Raw genomic sequence first — 24,282 nt, forward strand, 5'->3', positions numbered from 1 at the left:
ACGCTTCTAGCGGACATCCCCGTAAATTAATTAAGAATATCCCTTACGGGGAGCTCTTGCGACTCAAACGCAATTGCACACAGGATGAGGATTTTGAAACAGCAGCCGCTGACAGTATAGAGAGATTCTGTAACAGAGGATATAACTTGAACCTGCTTCAAGATACTTTGAAGAAAGTCAGAACAATACCTCGCAGGACCCTTTTTGAGAATAAAAAGATTGAATCCCCTGAGGAAACGAACTTCCGTATGATTACACCTTTCTCTGCGGATTCCTTTAAATTAATATCTATTTTATCAAAGCACTGGTATATTCTCAAATCTGATCCAATAGTAGGGTCTGATATTCCTGAGAAACCTTTAATAACCTTCAGGAAGGCACAATCCCTGCGAGATGAGATGGTTCACAGTTTTTTACAACCACTAGAAAAACAGATAGGGACACTAAAGGACGTTAAGGGCTTCTTTCCTTGCGGAAAATGCAAAGCCTGTTATGCTAGCAAAATAACGTTGTCATATGAAGTTGCAGGCTGTAAAGGTGGGAGAAAAATCACCAAATTTATGTCCTGCCATACGAATCATGCAGTATATTGTCTGATGTGTCCCTGTTCGTATAGATATGTGGGGAGTACCATTAACTCTGTTAAACTTCGAGTGTTAGAGCATATGCGGGCTATAACGAACAAGGATTTCACATACCCGGCAGCCAGGCATTTTGCCATAGTGACAGAAATCTCCTCAGATACTTCTGTTTAGATCAAGTTGTAGAAAATCCCAGAGGGGGGAACAGATTACAGACATTGAGAAGATTGGAGTCCCGTTTCATTATTGATCTAGAAACTAGGGCCCCGAAGGGACTGAATATTGGGGAAGAACTGTCAACTCACCTGGGCTAAATAATATATGTTTAGAATGGATGTAGTTTGTTTCATACTCTAAACATAAAAGTGATGGAAATTCTGATTTTTAACTCGAAGATGTACTATAATGTAATTGCTTGATGACCAAAAAACTATATGTAAAGTTTGACATTGTTTCTTAACACAACTCTGAGATGTTAGCGGCCAAAGAGGCCGCAATTGCCGATCCACGGCTAGATTTTGTTTAACATAGTAATTTAAATATGATACATCCAGTATAGAATGAGCATTGTCCTGTGCAATGTCACTTTGCTCAGAGGGGTGTTTTATGAATAACTGTATCCATTATTCATGTAGGATGTAACTTCTCAAAGGATACAGTTATGGGTAGCGATCCACGGCATAATTGCTTATTTAATAACCGTCCTTAAGACAAATGTTGCCTCAATGTGCATTATGTCGAAAACAATGAATGGTTAGAAATGTCATACATGTTGGAGCTAAAAGAAATGCGAAATGTTTCTATGGTCATTTGTGCAATTTGAACACAATTCAAGATGGCGCGCATTCTGTGTGTAATCACCTTAGTCCGTTGTTTGTTTCAATAAGGGTTGCAAACATAGATAATGGTGCCGCGCAATGCATTCCGATGTTAACACTGACGAAGGGATCTCATTCCCGAAACGCGTTTGTTCGATAAATAAAACTTTTCTGCTGAAACTGCTGCTGCTGTTTTTGTGAGTGCTGACTTTCCTTCTAACCCGGCTGGGTATGTTTGAGGGAATTGGAGCTTGGATATATATATATATATATATATATATATATATATATATATACACATACATATATATATTAACTATTGTAACGCTGATATAGATATGTATATATTTTTAAATGTTTTCTACATCGGCAAACATTCCATTCTAATCCAGAGATTATTCTTTCGAAATGTTTTAAAATGCTATGCAGTTAATAAAGGGTCAAGATGGGAATCGCACCTCAAGAAACTCCACGAAAACTGTAATGTGGAACTGTAAACAAAGATTAGACAGAGAAAAGGGACCTGGTATGTCAAACAATTAATAAACACAAAAAATGGACCTGCACTAGGATAGCTGTTGGAATAGAAAACAAAAAACAGCGGAAAGACACTTAGAACGCTAAAGAAACTGTAGTCTAACTAATAAACCATTAAAAAGAGTTTTGTAATATACTAGCAAGGTTGTGGCTGGTGTTCGGTTTTGCAAGATATGTTTCCTCAGTTAAAGAAAACACCAATATTAATTCATTAAAAATAATTAAGGGTACAATTTCTTAGTGTCGAAAATGAGCACAATTCTAACAAACAGACTGTAAACTAATGTACCACATTTTCGTTAATAAAAGTGCCTCCAGATATCCTTAGAGAACACATACTTGTAGTTCAGAGATTAAACAATTTAACTAAATACTACTACAAGATGGCATCCGTGAAAGTACGTGCATTGCGGCCTTGGTGTCATCGTTTCCGGTCTCTAATCTATCGGGGTCAAATCAGCTCAAGAGAAATCCTTGGACGAGAAGAGCGGCAACAAATACTACCTAATTGTTTAACCCAATAACAGTAAAGCGCAATTTTGACAGGCGGGAGATTTGACCAACAGTATAGCTGAACGTTCATGAATCAACACGCCCTTATGTCATTTATGTCTTTTTTTCGCTCTGCTAAATGGGGGGCGGCACAGTAAACCTTTCATGACAGATGTGTCTTTTAACCTATCAGCACGACCTGCCAATTTTGACTCAGCGCACTGGATGCCCAGTTTGTCAACCACATGTGCTCGAACATTGATTGGCGCATTCCGCTACTGACTGGCGACACTTTTTTCCAATCGTGTCGACAGCGGGCACCGTTACACCTATGTGGTGCAGGAAAGGGCTTGAGAGGACGATCTTGCTATCATCGTCCAATGGTTTCAGCCGTCTCCTACTTTGATTGACCTGTTTATCCACCAATAAAATTCTCGAACACGTGTGCTTTGAGGAAGGGGCGTGTCGCCGTCAGTGAGAGAGAGAAAGGCAGAGAGAGCGAGAGAGAGAGAGCTCAGCCGCCATCTTGGATCCAGCGAGATCTAAACGGAGAGCGGAAGAGGCAGTAAAGAGAGACGGGCGCTCCCCGCCCCCACTAGAGCCATAATAACACAGCATGAGAGGCCAGCCCCGACCTTGGGGGGCACAGAGCGAGAGGGAATAAAATACACTGCACCCCCCAGCGGCTGAACCTGCAAGCGGCGGGGGGTGAGCAGTTCTTTGGAAATTATGATGGAGGGTGGTGGGTAGAGAGAGAGAAGGGGTTGGGGGCATAATAAGGGGTTCGGTTAGGGAGGGGGAGGTCATGATAAGGTATAGGGTGTCAGCAGTTGGGATGGCCACAGGTGGGGAAAGTAGGGTAGGGTGGATTGATGGGAATATGGCCTGGCGGAGGGCTTCCAATCATAAAGAACGGGCGGAATTAACTGACAGCAGATACTTGATGGCTTTGTGTGGATGTACTTCAGGGGCTATGATGCGACGTGGAAGTGTTAAGTGAATTGGTTAGATGGGTAACGGACGGCATAAAGAAACACGAGTGTAGAGCTGATGTGAACACCAATAACTTTAGACAAGGGGACTGGAATGAACCCATTGACAAGCTGCTAAAGTAGGACGTGGGTCGGGGCGATCTTGTGGTCTTCAGAGAGTAAACAAATGGGTGACTGAGAAAAAAGAGAGGGTGTTTGTCGGAAGGGGCCATTGAACAGTAGGTTAGGAGTCATGTGCATACCTGTCTAGGTAAAGATGTTTATGTAGATGGCTTCTTATTGTGGGGTGTTCTAGGGCAAAGATGGCTTCCGGCGCAGGCTGGGACTGCTCTGGCATAGGAAGCAAGAAGAACTTGTCTCGATATTGATTTAGACTGATGGCGAAGTGTCTGGAGCAGAAAATGCTGGGAACTCTTGGGATAGATAAGAATGTGGAGTAGGGTACATTTTGCAGAGGGAGAGGTTTGTGTGCTATGATGGGTGGAGAGGGTACAGGTGAGGATAAGAGGAGCAAGGATAGTGGGAGTCAAGTGTTTACATATTGACTGTAGGTGTATGCTGAGTATGGACCTGGTCTAGGAGTAAGCGATTTTGAGAAAAATGAGTGTGTGTGTGTTTGAAATTAAGTCCTTCAGATAGTTAATCAGGGGCAATAAGATGGGAAGTGGATAGCATTAGCCTGGAAGACCTGTTCCGTTAAATCATGTGTCATGGAAGACTGATGCACAGCAATTTAGGTACATGGGTATTTGTGTCAGAAATTAATCGGGGTAATAGAAACAATCTGTTTGCATTGAACATGTATGCATGCTGAGTTTATACAGAAGCAACCTGGGGCGAGAGGGAGGAGTATGGGTTGCCTAGCGTGCTTATTTTGTGTATTGATTGAGGTGTAAACCTTTGCTGCACTTGGCCATTCACAATCTACTGTTGGAGATTTACGTATATTTGGATTGCAATATATCCCAGGTGGTCATTACTTGCATTGATATGTAATTGATCGCTAATCTCGAGCTGTTCTCACTCGGACAGTTACGTGCTGATTACTTCACTGTAACCCTCAAACTTTCACCTTCTGTCACTGGTATTCATTTATAGTATTTGTCAGTCATGATTGATATGACTGTACTTGAATATAGAGGGACGTTTTTGACATGACTATCATCTCGCCAAAGAGTATAATCTTCCTAGTACTTTTTGTGCTTTGACTTCTAATATTGACTTCTGTGATCCGCAGTTTGGTGTGGGATTGTCCTATGATAAGGAGATTTTCTTGACTCGTGGTTATGGAGATAACCAATGCTTTTTCATGTTATAAGTCATTTTATTTGTACTGTTTATAAAGCCAGTGTTTAGGCATCCGGCATCAACAACTCATCTTTTAAATTCTGAATCCTCCTTTCAATACCTGCTTATTATTACTACTGCTAGATTTGCTCCCTGCGTAGAGGCTGTGTTTTTGACATCTCAAACATCATTATCCAAATAGGGATGATGGAGGTGGTGGGGCAGACATACATGGCCAAAACTGCCGTTCATATGTCCATGAGTCAGAGCTTCTTTCTAGGAATGAAAATAGCTGTTTAAGATAGTTTGTTGATTTAATCTTCAACCCTCAGTAAATCTGTTCATGAATTACACGTGATTTTCTAAATTCGTTATTGCCGGTTAGACCCTTTATTTTCTGACTTAGTCTCTACTATGCTATTGGAGGGATTGTCTCTTAAGACAAATTTATGTAAACATAGGCCTCTAATGTTGCTTAATTCATGCTTGAGCCCTTATGCACACAACTATTATGGGCATGTCTTCTGTTGTCCAAAGGAAATATTGTTACTGTTAGTCCCCTTTAAAAATGCACACACTTCAGTTCCTGAAACCGATTTATTATATTGAGAAAATAATATTGTTGGTATTATGTTTTTGTATGGACAGTGCATCTGTTTTTTCTGGCATGCAGATTGTTGTGTGCTGGTCTGCAGTGCTTTATATTAGGCCTGTCGTCCTAATTGTGACAAAAAGGTAGTGGTGAATATTTGTTTCATCTAGTATACTTCAAAGACTTGTAATTTCACTACTGTGTAATTATAAATGACTATTCTCTCCATATATTCATGCCCTGATGTTTACGATCTGTGCATTACGATTCAATTGTGGGAATCTTCAGCTCACTGTGATTAGGTGTGCGAAATGTTACGTTTCTCCGCTGTGTCATCAATGTAAGGACCCTTTAATTCAGTAACTTTTAATTTTGTCTTCTTTAATGTAATGTATTTAAACATGTATCCTAAGAATGAAAATGTTTTTATGACCTGACTTGTCATGTTTTTGTTACAAAAACAAACCCAGTCTGTGTTCCTTGCACGGTTTTTAAATTCAGGAAGAGGTAATGACACCTGCCTGTTAATTTTGAGAGACTTCCTGACGCCTTGTGGGCTACATGTGGTGCAACTGTGTTCGGAGTCCTGATGCAGGAATTTGTGCCATGAAGCATGCCTGTAGGTGGCACCAGCAACCTGCCTTTAAAAGTTGTGCTTCGACCTTAAAACATAAAAAAAGTGATGCCATTGCCTACCCCAATGCACAGTACAAAGCCGGCGAAATAAATGTGGTGCTTCACTTCCGAAAAAATATCTAATTTCTTTAGAGGGCTTCCTACTAGTCAAAATTGCTTTTATAATGGAAGTTTTGATGTTACTTTTTAGGTTTTGCCTCGCCAAAAAGATGCGCTCTGCGCATCTTTTTTGCGCAGGCAAAAACCTAATGAGTACTGTGTGTGGGTTTGGGTCGGCCCTCGTCATTCATTGGCTGGCTCCATAAATGGAGCCTAGCCATTGGACGAGGGGCCTGTCCGTCAATGCCGGACCAGACACGGGGGCGTTCCCGAGATTCTTTGGCTTTTGCCGACGTCACGCGACGTCAGGCGAAAGCCGGGAACGCCCCCGAATCTGTTCCGGCATTGCCGGCACTTCTGCGTCTCTCCTCCCCCGTTTCCCGCCCTGTGTTACACGAACAAACTGTGTTTTCTTGGACATGTCACTTTACCACCATTTGACCCAATTCCATAAACAACCGGAATTGGAACGCTTAGAAACGATTAGAAATGCGCTCAGACGTTTTGTAATATTTTACAATGTACGTTGATTACCTTTAATTAATTTGCAGCTCGTCCTACAATGAAAGTTAAGCACTAGGTACACACAAGCGTCCTTTAAAATAGGCAAGATCCAAATATCTCTATTATTGTACTTTTAAAAGGCGCCCTCCCTGCCCCCGGCGAACAGCAGGGTAAGTTCTGTGAAGTGTAGAAATACTCACATCCTGTCTTGTTCACGAGCTCCTCGACCTCCACGGGCAGGGTGTGGGAGGCGCCCATCTCAGTCCGAAGCCCCTGGGAGGGCAGTCCAAGGTCCTGGAGTTCAGGTGGGCAGGGAGGGGCAGACCGAGGACAGGATGCCGGCAGTCCGAGGGTGGCAGCCGGCGCAGCCCAAGAGCGCTCCCTTCGGTCCTCCCGCTCTGCGCTCGCTTCAAGCAGCCCAGGACTCCAGGAAGCCCCAGCGCTCATTATAAGAGATGCGGCGCCCGCTGTCTCCTGGGTCCAAGAGCCGGTCGTGTTGGAGCTCGTCCAAACAAGCCTGCTCTTGCGACACAGCACTGGTACAGCTCCCAGCTATGCCACCTGAGCCGCGCCCTCCCCTCAGTCAGCCCGGGGTAGGCCCGCATGGAATTCCACCTGAGCAATTACGAATGGCCTCTGTAGGGGTACCTGGACACAACTCTACTTTCATCTATATGTACCTTTCATTACCAATAGCCGACCATTTTTGGACTTTGCTTGAGAATCCCTATAGTCCTTGGGGAACACAAAGTAATTATGCCTTTGTTACTTACATACATATATATACATCTCCAAATGTTCAATTCATGCACTTGCTTTTTAGGTTTTGCCTCGCGAAAAAGATGCGCTCTGCGCATCTTTTTTGCGCAGGCAAAAACCTAATGAGTACTGTGTGTGGGTTTGGGTCGGCCCTCGTCATTCATTGGCTGGCTCCATAAATGGAGCCTAGCCATTGGACGAGGGGCCTGTCCGTCAATGCCGGACCAGACACGGGGGCGTTCCCGAGATTCTTTGGCTTTTGCCGACGTCACGCGACGTCAGCCGAAAGCCGGGAACGCCCCCGAATCCGGTCCGGCATTGAAGGCACCCGGAAGAAGTCCAGGTGAGTGCTTGCTTTAATTTCCCGCTGTTCCCACCCCCTCTCCTGCTCGCAGCGTCTCCCGTCCCCGCCCCCCTCCCGCTGGTGACCGTGCTTTCCTCTAGGCTCTGGGCCCGCCCCCTGTTCTCGTGCTTCTCCCGATTTGGAAATCCGCAGTGTTTACCCTGCGCGTCAGCTGGGCTCCCTCCCCTCTGCTGACGTCTGTGCCGGGCTATTTTTTTTTCCGTAGCTACCAGGACGCCGCTCGCTCTGCAAAGCAGAGAGGCCCCTGGAGTTTGCCTTTCCAGTCGTTAATTCACAAAAGAAAATAGGTCCTGGCCGTTCTGACCACTGCCGGTAATGGACGAGCAAACGCTGCCCGGAACCGTCGCTTTCCCTCCGCGGTCTCCCTTCACGGAAGCGGAGGTGCTGACGGCAGCGTGCAGCCGGGTACACGCAGTCACTGTTACCTGCGGCGCTGAGTCAAGGGCCCTGCTGGGAAAGTGCGTAGCACAAACACGGCCAAGGAAAGCACACAAGCCAGTACCGGGCGCTGTACTATAAATAGATCCTGTGACGCGCGTTCTTGTTCCCAGTCTATTGTGCCCGGAGCGTGATTTTAAAAAGGGAAACGGTTGGTGCAGGTCTACTGTCAGCTGTCCAAAGCGCTTGTGCGGTCTGGCAGCTCACCAAGCGCTATTCTGACACCTGGTCCCGCACACGTTTTTGGTGAAAGCTCAAAAGATGGAACTAGGATGCATTTATTTATTTGAGGTGTGGTGGATTATGTTAAAAAAAAAGGTCAAGAGCTTTGCCAACAGCTCAAACTTTAACAAAGGCAAAACCATTGCATTGTAAATGCTTGTTAAGTTCTGCTTGCGATTCCACAGAGATTGTTTCATTGCAACGGAGGCCTCGGAAGTAGCATCCTACCATCGGATGTATTTAATGCAGATGTGGTTGATTGAAAACTTTTTTGCTTTGGGTCTGCATTTGCTTACGCACATTAAACGCAGAGATATATGTTTTAACCTTCCTATTGGTTTATGAAAGAGAAAACACCTAATGTACAGTTTAGATGTATTGGATTGTTTTGAATGGTTATCGGTAGTCTTCAGATCTCAAATGTATTCCGCGTTGTTTTTGCCTCCTTGCTTATCAAGCAGCCAAACAATTGTCTGCCACACTTTAAACAGCTTTTTGGAATCCACGACAAATGTTGGTATGTAGCTTCAGTGATTCCACGTCCAACCAATGTGTCGCGCCACAGTCAGACTACTGCCAGGTTTAACTGAATTATTTACAGTGAGACCAGCATTTGATTAGTGTGCTAATCAAACCACAGTCTCTATTACTTGAGTACTTTTAGATTAGAAGTTGAGGGACAGGATCGACTCCTCTTTCCTTCTCTATGATACCTGCACTTTTTAATTTGTTATACCTCCAGTTTAATGCATGCTCCAAGAAATCACAGCAGCAGTGTAAGACCATCTACCCACTTCCGTGACTTAGCAATTGCGATGTTGCACCTATGGCTCCCAGCACGTTTTAAAACAGTACTCTAGATTTAAGACCGAGTAAGAAAGTAAATACTAAATGCTGACATGTTTAAATAGGGAAAAATAGATAACTAGATCGAGAACTATATAAGCCTACTGACCTATAACAAATGCATATTTGGGTCTGTGATCTCAAGGAATACTAGAAGTAGGGGCCCACACCTTTATCTAAAGCTACCTTTTTGCTCTCTTTTTATGCATTAAGACTTTAGTGCATCAATAAATTCAAAATTAGCCATGTGCATCCTTAAAGTTCGGGGTTATTCTCTGAGTAATAAAGCACGTTAGTATGATCTGCTGGTTGTGATTAGATACGCTACATAAAATGTATTTTGAAGGTAACCTTGAGCTTTAGGCTATTGTAGTCCCCCAATTAATGTTTAAGAACAACATAAGGCATTTAATGTATGACCTGTACCAATGATCTGCCAAGATTTGATCAAATAGGAGCACAGTTTTTTGGCGCACATTGTTGATTCCGAGCTTAAGAATGAATGGGTTTATATGCAGATTGACATTTCTAGGGAGATCATGTGTGGTAAAGGGATGTTTAACCATATTCCTCTAAATATAGACCATGAGTTAGCATTTGCCAAGGGCAGTGATTTAAATTTGTGCTCGTTCAGATTTCATCTCGGAGTTTGAATTTTTTTTTGTTTTTTGTTGTGTGTGGTTTTTTTTCCTTTTGCCCTTTCATGTCTGACTGTTCAACTTGATAGCGAACTTGGGAATTAATGTTTCTTCGTTTACTCTTCTTGAAAGTGCAGCACAGTCGTTGTGAGCAGCACTGCCTAAGAGTACTCATTGGGCTTGAAATGGTTATGCTTTTTTTTTTCTTCATTTTTGCTGATCCAATATTTTAGTATTTTGGAAAGAAATGCTGTTTGTTATTACATCATGTCTCTTTGTGTGGTCTGCTAGAGCTCTGTCTGAAAGTATATTTCAGAGATCAGAGTCCCCCAATCCCCTCGCTCTGAGCCAAGAGCTGTAAATTTTCGGTGTTTACTATAAAACACAACACGTTTTAAGGTTTCAGCCTTCCAGACAGCACCAGCTGTCTGGTATTCCTTCCATTGATCACCATTGGCTTTGTGGTTTGTAAACACAAAAGAGGGAGGGGGGACCCAACCACACAAGGGGAGGGTATTGTGCTTCATCATAGGGCACTCCTCGTCCAGCTGGTGCTGCAATGCTCGACGGGCCACTCAATGGGTGCTTTTTAGCGGAGGTATTTTGATGAAGCCGTGTGGTGAGTGCACGTGAGAGTGTATTGGTGTACGGTGGTGCTCAAGTGAATTAAGAGTCTAGGAGGGACCCAAGTTGGACTTAATTGAATTGGTCCCCTTGACGCAGTAATAACAGTGTAGTAATAATGTACTGAGATAGCTCAAAAGGTCAACATGTTTCATGCCTCGATGCTAGGAAGTTCAATGGCATTTCTTCAGGACCCAGGTTACTGTATCTAGTCTATCATGCATTGGGACCAAGGAATACTTGCAGGGAACCAATCAAAATTAATTTACCTGCTACAGTGCAAGAAGAAGGATCCAACCCTTATCAAGAGATAAAGAAACCCGTTAGGGAAGGGAGAGGACTGCCTCTGGCTGCAGGAAACCAGGTGAACCACACTCTGTGTTCTGCGGGACGTCCCCTCCTCTGCTGACCAGTAGGTCGCTTTGTTTCCCGCAGCAAGGCTTGGCCCTGTGCATTCGCTAAGGGAACCACCCTACAGCCATATTCCCTCACATGCACTCACCATTCGGTGAGATAAAAAGATCTCCGCTAAAGAGCCCCCATTGAGGGGCCAGTTGAGCATTGCAGCGCCGGCTCGCAGAGCGTCCTATGATAAAGCATGGCACCCACTTGGGTATGTGAGGGCATTCAGATCTGATCATCGGGATTCCCTACCAGAGTCCTTCTGTTCAGTTTGCTGGATCCACCCTTGTGGGGTTGGGAACAGCACCCCTCTTGTGTATACATGTTCCTAGCAGCGTGGGTGTTGGACCTCTCAAACAGCTCCATGTCCCTCTTTTAATTATTTGTTTGTGGTTTGTACATCCCATTTTCTGGCTATCCGTTTGCTGGCTTTTTTTACTTCAGGCTCCCCAGGTTCAGTTCGTCCCTCCCGTTTCCTCAACCAATGTTTACTGTATTTTCCAACAAACTCCTTTCTGTAAACTGGCTTTTAAATCTTGTTCTTATCTGGTCAGATTTGTTGTGCATTCAAAGACTGAGGTCAAATGTCAGGTGCTGTCTCCTGAGGGCACTTGTTTACTTTTTTTTCTTTCTTTGACTTCGAAGTGAAGATTTATCTGACAATCTTGGTGAGGGTTTTTTCTGGCACACAACAACATTTAAATGAATGGTGTAAGTATTTCAGAATGTATCCGAATTAGGGAACACAAATGAAGCACAATTTTTGTTATTTGTTTTAAGTTTGTTGAAAACCACTTAATATGATCAAAATAAATCTTGACACTAGGTGATGCAATTTCCACATTTTCGTTTGTGAACTGTATAGTTTTATTAGTAAAACTGTATGTCCAAGTGTAATGGTAATTTCAATTGAAAATGTGTTTTCTGTAGTGGCAGTGCACTACCATATCGTGCATACTCCGCTCTGTGCCACTCCACTCTATGCTACTTCACGCTACTAGACTCTATGCTAATGCGCCCTTTTCTACACTACCCTCTTCACCACTCCATTCCACTCAGCACAACCTCACACTATGCCACTCTGCAACACTGCACTCTACTCCAGTACTCTACGCCAGTGCACTTTACTCAAACACTCAACTCTATGCCCATGCACTTTAAGCCAATCCACTTTAAGCCAATCCACTCTAATCTACTGTACACCACTGCACTGTGTTCTGTTGCACTCTATCCCACTCTACCCTGCACCATGCCACTGCACTCTACTCTGAAACAAGCTACGCCACTGCACTTTATGCTGCTCTACTCTGTGCCACTCTGACACTGCACTCTATGCCACTCTTAACACCTGCACTAAGCCAATGCACTCTACACAACTGCATTCTGTCATTGCACTCTATGCCACTGCATGCTGCTTTGCATCATTACTCTCTACACCACTGCACGCTGACACTACTTTGCAACAATGCGCTCTCAGCACTAAACATTGCGCCACTCTATTCTGCACTGCTCCACTGTACGCTTCTTCACTCAATGCCACTGCACTTTACTGCACTGTTCTACTCTGCACCACTCTATACCAGTGCACTCTGCCACTTGACTCTACTTTGCACACATTAATAAACTGTGTGCCACTCGACTCTACTGTTCACCACTGCCCCCTTCGTCTCTGAACCCGACGTCGCTGCGCTATACCCTATGCAGCTGCACTCAATGCCACTGTACTCAATAACACTCTACGCCAGTGCACTCTACAGCATTCCACTGTACCCTATGCCACTCCAGTGTATACCACTCTACGCAACTCCACACTATACTACTCCAATACACAACACTCTGCCACTCCAGTGTACAACATTCTACTCCACTCTTCGCCATTCCATTGTGCAACATTGTACTCCACTCTTCCCCATTCCATTCTACAACATTCTACTCAACTCTTCGCCATTCCACTCTACAACATCCAACTCTTTTCCATTCCACTCTACGACACTACATGGCACTCATCTACGCCACTAACGTTTAGTCATGCTGCACAGCAGCTACCCTGGAGTACAACATGGCTAAAACACATTGACAAAGCCAATAGCTCTTGCATAGGCGAGACCTATTGGCTTTGCCAAAGCTTATTTCTGGCCTGGAACTAAGCCTTCCCATTCTGAATCCTACACATGTGCCTTGATGTGAGACCCACCTTCTGTCATGTAACTACTGTTTTGTGTGTGTCCATGCTTTGGGAAAATATTGTATTGTGTTCCTTTCAGTTGCCATATAACTGCAGCCCGGGGCCTTATCTTCGCTTGCCTGGACTCTGGAAATTCTCTATACTTGGTCTTGAGATGGTCCAGAATGCAGCTTTCCGTTTACTTTTTCATGTTACTAATCGTGCCTCAGCTTCTTTATTCTTAGACCTTTATTTGGTTTCCCTTCAATAAGCATATTTCTTTTAAGGATCTCTGCTTCTGTCCTCAAGCTTTTCATGCCACGGGCTCCACCTAAGCCATCCACATACGCAGTGGCGGCCGTTGCATTAGGGCGTGGGAGCGCCTCCCCACTGCTTTCTAGCAGTGCGAGTAGCAGAAAATAAAATGGTATTTAAAATACCATTTTATTTTCTGCTTCTCGCGCTGTGAGAAGGCAGGGATATGCCTGGTTGGCGGCGGGTGGAAGGGTATGCCTGGTTGGGGCGGGTGGTCAGGTCGTGGAGGAGTGGATTGCACCACTCTGAGTGCCCTGTTTGGTCGGCCCTGGGGGCGACCAAAGCAGTCATGCGCGCCCTATCTACAGGTGCCGGTCTGGGCAGCGTCCAGGACTCCCCACCAATCGCAACGCTGCCATTGCAGCGTTGTGATTGTATTGCAGCAGAAGCGGCGCGGGCCCGGCCCAGGAGCAGAGACGGCGCGGGACAGGAACGGGCAGCTAAGGTAATTTATTTATTTAATATAATTAAAATACCGCCCCCTTTACGCACGAGTCTGGCTGCTAGTCAGGGGTGTGATGGAGCTCCTAGCTGTGGTGGCGAGACCTGGTATGCGCGCAGTGAACAGCGCCAGCTGTGCTGTCACCAGAACTTCAGATAACGGCATTGTTAATGCTCTGCTTATGGGTGCAGCAGCAACCCCAGCTGAGCAGCATTGGGCCTCACAGTCACCAATGAGTACCGCTCCCTTGAGAAAGCCCATGTTTTCCAACAGTAACATTGGTTACATTCTTAAAACGTACAATTTGACTTGTGGCTTCACATGAGATTTTTAATACCACTGTTTTCAAATGCGGCACTTTGTGCGTCATGAAGGCTGTAAATGCCGAAAGTGGACATCGTGCCGCAATGCTGTTTCCTCTGACACACACAACGAAACATCCACTATGTGGCTCAGAGAGAAGCTAGTTAAACAAAATAGACAGAGCAGGATGGGAGATGGGGTGAGTAACACGTGCTCCTACTCTGTGTCCTCAATGGAAGTGCCTCTCACAGTGTGACAGGAGGTGACCTCCGTTTAGGAGTAGGATGAAATACGGGCGACAGTGCTTCTCTCAGGAGTATTGAAACAGGGCTGTCCACCCTGGTGTTATATTTGTGCTGGATGAGTGCACCTCATCTTAAGGACTCAAGTGGGAAAGAGGATGGCATGTGGGCTGAGCGGGGTACCTGCAACAAGGGAGTTGTGAAATACCAGCAATAACAATGCATATGCAAAGTTCTCTCTAGTGTATACACAATCATAAAAAACATGAACTGTCTCTAAACAGATAAACAGCAACTATATGCACAACAGAGCAGTCTAAGCCTGAAAGGGTGATGGATGTTCTTGGGTTTGGGTCACGAGTAAGAACAATGATTTGCAATGCAATAGGTCTCGCATTAGGAAAGTTTGAGCTATTGGTCTTGTAGATGACAATTTTTTTAAATTTATGTGTTGGTTTTGAAAATAGCTAAATTAATAGCTTTGTCATTTACAATGCCAATAGTTATAACTTTCGCAAATGTGACACTTATAAACTGGGGTTGCGCTGAGTGATGCTGTAGTGGTGCTGAGTGATGCTGTGGTAGTGATGCTGTGGTGGTGGTGAGTGATGCTGTGGTGGTGCTGTGGTGGTGCTGTACTGGTGCTGTACTGGTGCTGTACTGGTGCTGAGTTGGAGCTGTGGTGGTGCTGTGGTGGTGCTGTGGTGGTGCTGTGGTGGTGCGGTGTGGTGCTGGAGTGGCGCTGAGTGGTGCTGGGGTGGCGCTGAGTGGTGCTGGGGTGGCGCTGAGTGGTGCTGGGGTGGCGCTGAGTGGTGCTGGGGTGGTAATGGGGTGGCGCGGAGTGGTGATGGGGTGGCGCGGAGTGGTGATGGGGTGGCGCGGAGTGACGCTGGGGTGGCGCGGAGTGACGCTGGGGTGGCGCTGAGTGACGCTGAGTGATGTGGTGATGCAGGGTGCTAGAAGGCACAAAAAACGAGTCTAACAGAGGGCAGAAAAACAAGGGAAAAACGAGTCTTAACAGAGGGCAGAAGGGCACAACAAGAGAAAAGGAACTGCAATAGGCATGGTTGTGCAGCAAAAGGGTGAAAGTGAAGATCGCATTACTTTCACTGGAGCACAGCAAAGACCGGCAGGGTATCAGTAATGGTGCAGCAGACAAGAGAGGCTCTGAAGCTGTCTTACATTCCTTCACAAGCCCATCTCCATCAGGCTGCTGAAACATGAGGTCATAAGATTATGATGAAACTTCCGGATGGACCCTTGGGGCTCACAAGAGCACATAGCCACGAAGCCTTGGCCTGCTATATGCAATAATGAGCTCTCGGTGTGGGCAACTCCTAGTGGTGGTTGTTTTCACGCGCATTCATTAACAAAGCTGAAACCAGGCCAGCTCAGGCCACGAGGATATTGGAGCACCACAAAATAAAATAACACAACAGGCAGGCTGCAAACTCTGACTCTCATGGACGAGGTGCCTTCTATTGTTTTCAGGGCCTGTATTGTTGATTAGCACTGCCTGGCAGCAAACTGTATTTCCTGCTGCTGCGCCCATCGAAACGGTCCCTCAACACTCCAATGCTTGCTGACTGTGTGGCTGTCAACTGCAACAACGGGTACAAGACGTTTTCACCATTGCGAAATTTGCTTCCCAACGGCCAGCCCAATGGACAGCTTGAGCGATGCAGAGTCATTTTTGACTCGAGTGTCAGCTTCTCAAAGTGCCCCACCTGCCCTCTGGTTAAGAGAACCACACCTATGTGGGTAGAATGCCCCATTTGGTCCGGCAGATTTTATGGCTCCACATGTAAAAATGCAGCCAGACTCCTCTGTTGACCACCCTGCTGCAGCAGTTCTGTGCTCTGCAGCAGCACAGAGGCACACCACCTTCTGAGCACCAGAACGGTGTAATGACTTGGTGCAAACGAAGGTCATCCCAGATGGCGGCTGAGCACTGTTCAAGTTATCCGTGGCTGACCAGGTACCCAGGCCCTTTGCTGCCTCACTTGATGCACATAGAAAGGAAGGGGGTGCGGGGAGGGAAACGCTGTGTTTGTGCTCTGAGGGTGGGGGTGGCTCTAAACGCGAAGCAGGAGGGGGGGGAAAGCAATAAAAAACACGAACAGTTCAAAAATCAAACAAGTAGATAAAGCGCAGCGCTCCTGAAACGGGCTAAGCGCTGAAGGAAAATATGTTAACTTTTCTTCAAAATAAAGTAAAAGCTACAAATTTAAAAATATTTCATAAAGAAACGTAACCCTGAGATCTGCTGCTGTGTTTCTTCATATAACTTTATTTTCAAAAGACGGGCGAAGGAAATGCGATAAACAAATCTCGATGGATACCAAATATTATGTCATATTCTTAAGCAGACGGGAGAGAGCGCTCTCTTGATTGCTATTATTTTATTGTCCGGGCGCGCTATCTCGCTTTTCTGTGTCTCACTACCATTCAGAAATAACAGCACTGTAACTTTTGTTTCCTCAATACGTCTGATTTGAGAATGTCCCAACAAAAGGGGATGCAGCTCAGTGGTAGAACGCATGCTTTGTAAGCATGAGGCCCCAGCATCTCCACATTTTATTATTTATTTTTCAAATATCTGTATTTCCCGAAAATTGATCTCTATTAAACCATTGTGCCGCTTAATATAAATTAATTCAGTAAACAGTGTTAAAAACGTCAGTTAGCTCTCACGAAGTGTGAAAGCTTGCGGCCGCTTTTGTTTCCTCAATACTCCTGATTTGAGCATGTCACTACGGAAGGGGATGTAGCTCAGTGGTAGAACGCATGCTTCACATGTATGAGGCCCCGGGTTCAATCCCCAGCATCTCCACGGCTTAAAATAAATGAACTCGGTAAACAGTTTTGAAAACGTGAGTTAGCTCGCACGCTTACCGATGACCATGCCCCTCATAACATGTCAAGTACAACAAGGCATGTGGCATAGAAGGATGCAGGTAAAAACAACAAGCCCTCTGCATTGCGCGTTGGGGAAAATTCACGCTTGAATGCCTGAAGTCGGAAGGGTGGGAGGGAACCTTTGAAGTGTGAAGCTCTCGGCATTGCTGTGGCGGGTCTGAAGCGCATTCACGGGCACATGAACTGCATGTAATCCGAATCCGCTCTTGGTTCAAAGAGTTTGTTTCAGCTACAATGGATCGACATCTGCAATGCGCAGGCGCATTGGCAGAGGTCGACCTAAAAACAGGTCATGCAGAGGTTTTTGCTGGTGAGGCTTTTGTGTATGTAAAATGCGAACCAAAGTACAAACATTTATAGCGAGCGAGTTGCTGAAGATCATGCAATTGACACCAGTGGGGCCGTTGGGAATCCAAACCCAAGAATTATGCTTCCAAAATCAGCGTTTCCCCTGGAGTCTAGACCACACCTCAGCCCAGCCAGCGTTTGCCCTTTGCTTGAAGACTTACTTCTGGCCACATTTAAATTTTCCCCAGTCAGCAAATAGTACAGCTCTCTGTGGGATTCTGGAATACAGTGCAAGGAGTAACCTTTCTCCTGCTTGGTGAGATAGTGTTACAGACCCTCTTGGTCGCCCATTGTAAAGTGACAACGTTAGACGCCCCCACTGCCCGCCAGGTTGCAAGATACTGCTAAGCACAAGAAAGCAAACAACGTCATGTGTTTCATTGAATTCACATGCTCACGGTTTAAATTGGAACAGAGATGTTCTCGTCAACAAAGCGTCACCTTGGAAAAAGGGAAAAATAGTCAGACTAACTAATCTGAGACAACCACTGACAACTGTGTGTTGTATTAAATGGGCACACTGCCGATTCGTTTTCTGTTTGAAAGGCGTTAGTGTGTAATATAGCTTAAAGGCGCCCGTGTAGTTAAATATTGTGCAAAACCTGGGAAGTGTTGTTTGAAATCAGTGGCGTAGCAAGGGTGTCTTGAGCCTCAGTAAATATAGTGAAAATGAATACGCTTCCTCGGGTAAAGTCACCGAAACAAACAGTATGACTAGCTTTGCTCTGGGGATTATTTTTTACAAATCTAAAATAATTTGAGACACAGTCCATATTAACAAATTACGCAGTTCATGGTTTTTTTAAATAAAACTGTCTTTACCTGATATTTCGCTGGCTGAGATGGTTAGCATATCCCTGGTTTAAATGTGCAATGCTGTACATCGGCATGTACATTTAAGCACCAGTTTTTTCTGGGCACAATTTGTTTTATTTTGAGAAGTTAACATCCCACCCTGAAAGTATGATAAATGCACGAAATGGACCTAGAATTGCTCTATTAACCTTTTTCTTTTTTTCAAATTTGCTTGAAAATGCACCATTTGGCCACTCTTTTTTTTCTCAAATTTTTCTCTAGGTGATTTGGGCTCGCTCACTCGCCACAGTGCAGTACGGCAATTGTTTTACGCCAACCACTTTCAAATGTCACCAGCAGCAAGCTCTTTTTGGTTCAGCAAGTTGAGCGTAGGATGGTGAGCCACATTTTAGCCTGGGCATCCGCTTTGGAATGAGCTTCCTCCTTAATCCTCGTTAAGAAATTTTGTTTTAGCTTTCTGACAAAAATTAAAACTTTTTTTAGTTAGGCTAACTTCAATAGTTTCACTCTTTGTTCCTTCTACTTACTGACAAGATACCCCTCTAGTGTAACCGCATGCGCTACAAAACTTCCTAGAAATCAGGCGTTTAAGCAGCTGTAGAGACTGGGTGTTAGTATTATTCAACTGTTTATGAACTTTAGAATTCTGTCCATGTATGTCAGAATGTCACGCCCTTAATGTTTCTATTTTGTCTTCAGCCATCTGTAGTGTATGTCAAAACAGCTCTGAAAATACCAGTTGAACATTTTAAGCTTGTGTGAAGCACCTCTGACAACATTTTGTTGGTTGTTATTTTGCTATCATATCCTGGCAATCTCTGTGGTCTGTTAAGGTGGGATATTGAGAAGCAGAACATGGCTCTGTGTTTTAGTCTTTACTAACTAAATGATCCATTTTCTCCTCCAGCGTTTTTTTCTCTCTCTCTAATTAGTAGGGCAGTTGTTCTTTAGAATATCCTCTCACAAGTATAAGATTTTTAGGTCTCTGCTCTAGATTACGCGTGCGCTGTCTCGAAGAGACGTGTTGATGATAATGATTAACTTTATTGTGTATTGTTATTTATAACCTATACAAAGTACGAAAGAGCGAATAAAGCAATCATTATTATAAGTAAAATGATCCCAATTGACATGAATACATAAAATATGAACAGTTCTTCAAATATATGCAACACGTGCTATGCACACTCAAAAGAGTAAATAAACAGTACAACACAGATTCTGTTAACAAATGAAGACGATGATGTCCTTAGTTTGTAATGTTCGCTTTTAATGAAGTGTTTCGGAACAAGCCAGCCAACATGTGTTTCGTCAGTGGGTTGTAAAACCATAGACTTCTTCAGGGCTGCTGCAAGCGAAGTGGATGCTTAGACCTTTGAAACGGTGATCATTCTGACAGCGTTGCTGTGCGGCGTGGGGGAGTGACCTACCCAAATCAGGGTCAAGGGTCCTTCATTTTGTTCTGTTATGCCTTTCAGTTTCTGAACACCTGTCTCATCTGGACAGGAGATGCAATTTACTGCAATAATATCCCATTCATGCTGCTATTCAGCATGGCTCAAAGACATTGACGACGCAAGTAGCTCTTAGATTGCCGAGACCTATTGGCTTTACTAATGCTTGTTCTTTATTTTGGGAGCGTTGGGTTTCTTTTTTGGTCTGCACAGTCATTAGAGCGTAGCATTTCAGGGTTGATTGTAGTTAGGCTCTGCACGCCCGTCAGAGGTAGTTAGTAAGTGTTGTATGAATGCAATTATAGTGTATCAGTAGAGGGAGTTCAATTCCAAGGCCCACCTTTTTCTGCAGAAAATACATCTTTATACTATGAAGATTTACAATTTTTTTCGAGCAGATTTTGTAATGTTCAACATTTACAGCAACATTTCTCTAAAATACAAGCAAAGTCGAATTTCTAAACATACAACTACAAGCATTTACAATGCAATGGTCTCAGCATTGTTAAAGTTAGAGCTATTTGTTTTTGTTTTCAAAACATAAATAAATGGCATTGTCATTTACTATGCCAATAGCTTAATCGCTCGCAAATGCGAGACCTATTGCATTTGCACACACACAGAGCCACACACACAAAGCCACCCACACACACATACAGAGCCACCCACACAGTCATTCACATAGAGCTGCCCACACACATTCAGAGCCACCTACACACACACACACACACACACACACACACACACAGAGCCACCTACACACACACAGAGCCACGCACACACAGAGCCACCCACACACAAACAGAGCCACCTACAAAAAAAGCCGCGCGCACACACAGAGCCACACAGACACACACACACGCGCACACACACACACAGAGCCACACACACACACACACACACAGAGCCACCTACAAAAAAAGCTACACACACAGAGCCACACACGCGCCCAGAGCCACACACACGCACAGAGCCACACACACGCACAGAGCCACACACGCAGCCACACACACACACACGCAGCCACACACACACACACGAGTCCCCCCCCCCCACACACACAAAGCCAGATGCACAGACGCACCAGGGGGCAGAAAAAGCAAGGACAACGAGGGAACAGGAAATGTAAAGCAAGCACAACGAGGGAACAGGAAAGCAAGCACAACGAGGGACCAGGAAAGCAAGCACAACGAGGGACCAGGAAAGCAAGCACAACGAGGGAACAGGAAAGCAAGCACAACGAGGGAACAGGAAGGCAAGCACAACGAGCACTCAACAAGGGGGCACAGGGTGGAGGGAGAGCTTACCTGCGTTATCCAAGCTGCGGGCCACGACCAGAGGGACGCGTGCTGCACCCGCTGCTCCCAGGGCTGCTGCACCTTCCTGCCCGCCTCCTGCCCCTCCTCCTTTCACTCCCTCTCCGGTGCGTGGTGCGCTCCCAGCTCCGCAGGAGGACAACGAGTCCCCCTCGGAGCTGCAGTTACAATCTCCCCAGTAACATGGCGGCCGGCCTGAGGAGCGGGATGGAGGGAGATGGGCTGCCACGGAGCGGGAGGGAGAGGGTCAAAGGGAAACCCCAGTAACATGGCGGCCGGCCTGAGGAGCAGGAGAGGGAGGGAGGGAGGGAGATAGGCTGCCACGGAGCGGGAGGGAGGGAGTGGGTCAAAGGGAAACCCCAGTAACATGGCGGCCGGCCTGAGGAACGAGAGAGGGAGATGGGCTGCCACGGAGCGGGAGGGAGCCAGTGGGACAACCATCTAGCACAGAAGCACCTCAAACCCCCAGTTCATCTCACCGCACTGAACTCGCCTGGCGTCAGATCTTTCACCTGCTTTGGCCCAACTTCAAACTTTATTGTAAGCAATATTTGGCTGTCTCCCAAGAAAAACAAATTAATTTTCCGAAATGAAAATGCAAGTTCAGCCTCTGACTGCAGTATTGGTAAATTAAGCATTGGGAGCCAACCTGCAATCAAAAGTGGACGCAGGAGCTCTGGGCCGGCCGCATATCCATGGCGCATCCATTCTTGATTAAGCGTATTTCAGAAGGGTCACATTCACCCTGGGGGGAAGGGGGGAGCGGTAGGGGCCCACAACTGTTTCTTAGTTGCCGACATGGTGGTCAGAGTAGAATGTCAGTGTTCGGTCCTCCATTTCTTAAGTGGATGATTATGAAGGATCTAATCTTGTTTCTTAGTCTTCATTTCCGGTACTGCACCTCTCAGATTTGATGAACACGATCTTGCAATCCCTTTTAATATAACATTCTTATCATCATGCTATACAGTTGTTCAGTGCTTCGTATGACTTAAAAATATATATTTTGTTTATGCTGGTGATAGCTCTTGTAAACAGATCTTTATGGATGCTTACAAAGTCCACCCAACTCTAAATGACGAAAGGAGCATCCTTTTGCTGCCTAAAGAATGAATTCCCCTACACAGCCAACTCCCGTTTAAGCAGCCCTATATTCCCCATGCCAAGAGTAGGCTTTTCCCAATTCATATTCAAATATTAACCCTAAGCGAATATGCTGTACTCATTTAGAATGGTCAATTTTACAGTACAAGACACAATCTTGCTTAGGTCCATACCATATCGTCTTCCCCTTGGTATCAAAGCCATTCACCCGCTTGCATAGACGCAGCCTCAACCTTAAGTAGAAAACGAAATTTTTAGAACTCAAAAATGAATTTCAATTTGTGCCCTCAATGTGACGTTAACTGGGTGTTCTTGGGTAAGCTGGCTCCACCTTTCTGAAAGTAGTGAATTCGGCTCGCTGCTAAAAAGTATTTCATTTGAATTCTGCGAACCTATTTGCTGCAGAATTCGGCAGATCACTGAAACCTACTCTACTCGAGAGCAGTTAGTACACCCACAGTCTTGCATTCTTCACTTGACTGCATACATGGTCTCACTGTGCCTCAGTCTCCATAAATGTGAGCATATACTTAGCACTGCAACAATGACTGGTCATTTACATTTTATAGCTAAATGAACTCTGTAAGGCCATCGCTAAAATACTCTTGGCCTTCTTCTTACAGATATTTGTGTTCAAATCTAGCATATATGCACAGGAGTTGGTTTTTACACTCAAAATATTTATAAGCACTAAAATGTCTATTGGAGCATATCCCACTCAAAGGAGCTGGAATCAGACAGGTTGTAGATTCAGGGCTTGGAATATCTTGCATGTTGTGCATACTCGTAAACCTTAAATGTTTGAGGTTGTTCACTACCTCCTATCCAACCTGCTCTAGAAAAGATCATTAATTTATTCCTGAGAAGGAGATTTTTTAGGATGGGGGAGTACTTGTTACTTGAAAAAAAAAAAACAAGTATTTGCAATGCAATAGGTCTCGCATTATTAAAGTTTGAGCTATTGGTGGTGCATTATATAGCAATTCCAATAGCTCAAACTTTAATAATGCTAGACCTATTGCATTGCAAATGCTTGTTTATGTTGTTGTTGTAGGCCGACTTGGCAGTCCAATGTAGGCCTGTGGTTTCCCAAATTTTAGATGTGGTTGACTCTATTGTTTGCCTGTAGATGGGTACGGAGGTGTGTACTTGACAAATGTTTCCTATTCTCACGGACTTCTTCAGTGTAAGATTTTTTTAACAAGTCTTTAGAAGTACTGCTCTCACCCAAGGACACCAACGGCCTACAGTACAAATCTACCCTGCGCAAACACAGCTCAATACAACCCAAATACACCCAGAGTCCAAAACGTGACTCGTTTGCATATAAAATGAAACACAACCAAACCAGGATTTCTACTGAAATGAAGATGCCGGTGTGACCTCTGAAAATTGCAAAAACAAGGTCATCACATACATAAATGTGCCACATTGGGTTCTGGAGAGCAGGGGATTCAATTGGATGCCCCTTACCCGGCTTCCACTCGTTGTAATTGGGGAGCCATTTCAGAGTTTCTAGGTACTACTACTACTACTGGACAATAAATTCAACGGTGCATGTTAAGACAATACTAGCTAAAAGATTTTTCATAAAAAAAAAAACATGGCTTGATTAACACAAAGTGATACAAAAGGGGATGATGGACGGAGCGTTTGAGCAAATCAAACACTCACCCCCAGTCAACTGATCTGGGTTTAATCCATCACCATTCTTTAGCTCACTCAGCCACATCAGTTCAGACATGACCATATGCAAATCAGTCTGACCCTGTTCCTAATGGGAACAGTCCAAACCGAACTGCCAAGCCATGTCTTCCCTGGACCGGAAACAAGCATCCTGGGACCGGTTTCGGATTCATAATCCTCATCAGCCAGGCTATCTTGAATCCAGTGGCCAAGTGAGCAAGGGACTCACGCCTGAGCATACCCTGCCAACTTAGGGCGAACAAAGCGATAACACAAACCTTTTCAGTGAGTAGTTGTGTCTCGGTCCTGTCTAAGATGTTACAGTCTGATTCACAAAACGTT

General features: G+C 44.8%; 1 protein-coding gene across 2 annotated transcripts in view; it reads left to right on the top strand.

Moving 5' to 3' along the window:
* Positions 1–2,895: 2,895 nt before the first annotated feature.
* The window catches only part of CNOT3 (CCR4-NOT transcription complex subunit 3), a 992,943-nt gene continuing 971,556 nt past the window's right edge, over positions 2,896–24,282 (top strand). Inside the window, exon 1 of one of the 2 annotated variants that reach the window (XM_086930326.1) lies at positions 2,896–3,136. The gene's annotated coding sequence lies outside the window, so the exon portion shown is untranslated. The remainder of the gene's footprint in view (positions 3,137–24,282) is intronic. The other variant, XM_086930324.1, reaches the window with a different exon arrangement.

This window comes from Lissotriton vulgaris, chromosome 7 (genome assembly GCF_964263255.1).
Source record: "Lissotriton vulgaris chromosome 7, aLisVul1.2, whole genome shotgun sequence".
NCBI classification, from domain to species: domain Eukaryota; kingdom Metazoa; phylum Chordata; class Amphibia; order Caudata; family Salamandridae; genus Lissotriton; species Lissotriton vulgaris.